This window comes from Heterocephalus glaber, unplaced genomic scaffold (assembly GCF_053883595.1).
Source record: "Heterocephalus glaber isolate CG9 unplaced genomic scaffold, H.glaber_assembly_v1.0 deba00001442, whole genome shotgun sequence".
In the NCBI taxonomy this organism is placed as follows: domain Eukaryota; kingdom Metazoa; phylum Chordata; class Mammalia; order Rodentia; family Bathyergidae; genus Heterocephalus; species Heterocephalus glaber.
Window position 1 is genome coordinate 30,882,085 of NW_028258296.1, and position 3,631 is coordinate 30,885,715.

Consider the following 3,631-nt stretch of genomic DNA (forward strand, 5'->3'; position numbering starts at 1 on the left):
ATCGAGAGGTTTGAGTCTGCATGTGAAGCCCTTCTTCGACAACCAGGCTTGTGTGGGAAAAACAGGAGCTAAGTACAATACCATGAGCGTTTACTTAATGTAAACTTCTCTAGGCAGCTTTTAAAAAACTTTCTGAAATCCAGTTAATTAGAAAATGGATAACAGTATTTTACCACAATCAAATTTGCTGAAGTATGACTTTTATGCTCTTCTTTCAGTTTAAAACAATTTTAAAAACACACACACATGTTAGGGAAATAACCTGAATGGTTTCAATAAAATTATTGGATTCATGAAGGTAAAAAATGTTGCACATTACTCTTTTAGGTGTAATTTTCTTAATTATTCTCAGAGATACAGGTGTATGTCTGGAAAAAAAGTCATAAGCTTTAGTTCTAATTAAAAAAGTAAGATTCCTGTTTATTTTTGTAGAGCCTATTACATGTATTCAAGCAGAGTAGATATATTAATTTAAGACAAACTGTTTGATTAAAATTTTGATGATTAAGGCCAGATATATTGGAAGGAGGAAGTTACCTTGTGAGAAAGTCAAATAAATAAGAATTTCTTTTTGCTCATGGAGACCCTCAGGTACAAAGAAGACATTATGAAGCCAACCTGCGTATATAAAAAATGCTGACCACTTTTCTCTTAGAAGGGAAGAGGAGAATTATTGATTTTATTTTGCTTCTTACACTACTAACACATACAAATATTATCATCTCTTAGGTAAACTCAGAAAAGTATGTATTTGTATTTAAATTCCCAAGGTCAATACAGCCCCATCTCATTAGTCAATTTCAATAAGCAAAACAAAAGGTACATGAGAAGATGTACTAAGAGCTATGACAACATAAATCATTAAAAGAATTGATAGAATATTGACATATGCTTTTTCTTTTTTGTAAAGAATTTTTTTATAGAACTGAAATACACCTTCAAATGCAATTCTGAGGTTAAAAAAGTGAAGCCAGTGAAGCGGTGATACCTCCCTTGACTGCTCTCTGCCTGTCTGCTCTCCATCTTATTGTACTCACGTCGGCTACGTACACATGGAAAGACATCCTTGGAGCCGCATTTCAAGTTACATGTCAGGTTCAAAGTAAGAGAAAAAAACTATCAGCAACTGACTAGACAAGGAACAGCTATAGTATTTTATTGTAGCAAGAGCCACTAGTATCCCTACGGTTTGAAGACTAATGGTGATTCCATTAGTGCATTGTTCTTTTTTGTAAGTGTCCAACTCCACAGTGGTGCTTTATGTTGTCTTTAGTTCTTAAAAGTCGTAACACTGACATCCTTGAATATTTAAAAAATTATATTCTTTCAAGTTATTTAGAAATGATATTAGAATTAAAATGTAAATGTATTTATAGATACATTTACGGTACTTTATTAAGAATTGAAAAAATATTCTATTTTGTGGGCAATTACTTCATTCAGTGCTCCATGGATTCATTCAAAAACTTATTTATTGAATATATACAATGAAATCAAGGTTCCTAGGATACAGTGATGAGCAAAAGAGAAAAAAATAACCTTTGGATAATGGAGTTTACATGGGTGGGGGGACAAATAATAAAACCAATAAATTAAAAATAAATAAGAAGGCCGCGATTCGGCGGCGAATGAGCACCTCGCTTTCTGTGCCCTGTGGCTGCGAAGGCAGTCCTGTCTTCCTTCTCCTGCTGTGGTGCCAAAGTCCCTCACGGCATCCATCTGTCCTTAAGTCTGGCCAGTGCCACCTCTCTCCGCAATGCCCCCCAAGAAACAGGCTCAGGCCAGGGGCAGCAAAAAGGCGGAGCAGAAAAAGAAGGAGAAGATTATTGAGGACAAAACCTTCGGTCTAAAGAATAAGAAAGGAGCAAAGCAACAGAAGTTTATCAAGGCCGTCACTCATCAAGTCAAATTTGGTCAACAAAATCCACGGCAGGTAGCACAAAGTGAAGCTGAAAAGAAGTTGAAGAAAGATGACAAGAAGAAAGAATTGCAAGAGCTAAATGAGCTGTTCAAACCTGTAGTTGCTGCTCAAAAAAAAGTAAACGTGCAGATCCCAAGTCCGTGGTGTGTGCCTTCTTCAAGCAAGGACAGTGTACTAAAGGAGCTAAGCACAAGTTCTCTCATGACCTGACTTTGGAGAGGAAATGTGAAAAACGGAGTGTTTACATTGATGCAAGAGATGAAGAACTTGAAAAGGAAACGATGAATAATTGGAATGAGAAAAAGCTCGAAGAAGTAGTGAACAAGAAGCACGGTGAAGCGGAAAAGAAAAAACCAAAAACTCAAATAGTATGCAAGCATTTCTTGAAGCTATTGAAAATAACAAATATGGCTGGTTCTGGGTGTGCCCTGGAGGGGATGATATATGTATCGACATGCACTTCCTCCTGGATCTGTGTTGAAAAAAGATAAAAAGAAAGAGGAGAAAGAAGATGAAATTTCATTAGAAGATCTCATCGAAAGAGAGCGTTCTGCCCTAGGATGAAATGTTACCAAAATCACTCTAGAGTCTTTCCTCGCGTGGAAGAAAAGGAAAAGACAAGAAAAGATCGATAAGCTTGAACAAGATATGGAAAGAAGGAAAGCTGACTTCAAAGCAGGGAAGGCATTCGTGATCAGTGGCCGAGAGGTGTTTGAATTCCGACCGGAACTGGTCAACGACGATGATGAGGAAGCAGACGACACACACTATACTCAGGGCACGGGTGCTGACGAGGTTGATGATTCGGTCAGCGTGAACGACATTGACTTGAGCCTGTACATCCCAAGAGATGTAGATGAGACAGGCATTACTGTAGGCAGTCTGGAAAGGTTTAGCACATACGCTTTGGATAGAGATGAAAACAAACTAAGTGAAGCTTCCGGAGGTAGGGCTGAAAATGGTGAACGAAGTGACTTGGAGGAGGACAACGAACTGGATGGACAGGAAAACGGAGCCATCGGAGCCGTTCCTGTTGATGAAAATCTTTTTACCGGGGAAGATCTGGATGAGTTAGAAGAAGAATTAAACACACTTGATTTAGAAGAATGACACCAAGCAAGTCAAGGAAAAGATTAAGTCAGCTCAGCATGAGTTGAAATTGACTACATTCATTTTGTTCACCTAGAATCAACAGAATCTTCGTTTCCCACGCTGATTCTGGAGGGCTTACTCTCCTCAGAAAAGGAATACTCTCCCTGCATCTTCTCTCCTGACTTTGGCTACATCTCATAGTAAGTTCATCGTAGTTCATGATAAAATGAAATATAAAAGTCATTGCAGAAAATGATTGTTGTAACTGTCCACTCAAGTAGGAAGTGTAACTGCTTTTCCGGCCTTTGGTTTTCACTGGGCATGTGTTAATATCAACAACATAAAGTCACACTTAAGATACCCTTCAACTGATGCAGTTTTCAGTGAGTGACTTCCTTTTCTTTGTGTTTATATGGTTTAAAGACTGCCTAGAATGTGAGTGCTGTACTTTATAAAGGAAACTGCTTGTACAGATTCAGTATTGTGTATCTTTGGACAATTCCACGGACATCTGAAATGGATCATGAACCCACCAGGATCAGCTACAGTGCCCTGTGTTTTCCTTCTTCTTCTTTGCCAATAAAGTTGTAAATAAAGACCATCATACAATTAAATAAA

The 3,631-nt window shown here is 38.0% G+C and overlaps 1 pseudogene; it reads left to right on the forward strand.

Annotated features, from left to right (window-relative positions):
• Positions 1-1,632: 1,632 nt before the first annotated feature.
• LOC101697201 (zinc finger CCCH domain-containing protein 15 pseudogene) lies at positions 1,633-3,377 on the forward strand (annotated as a pseudogene).
• The last annotated feature ends 254 nt before the right edge of the window (positions 3,378-3,631 follow it).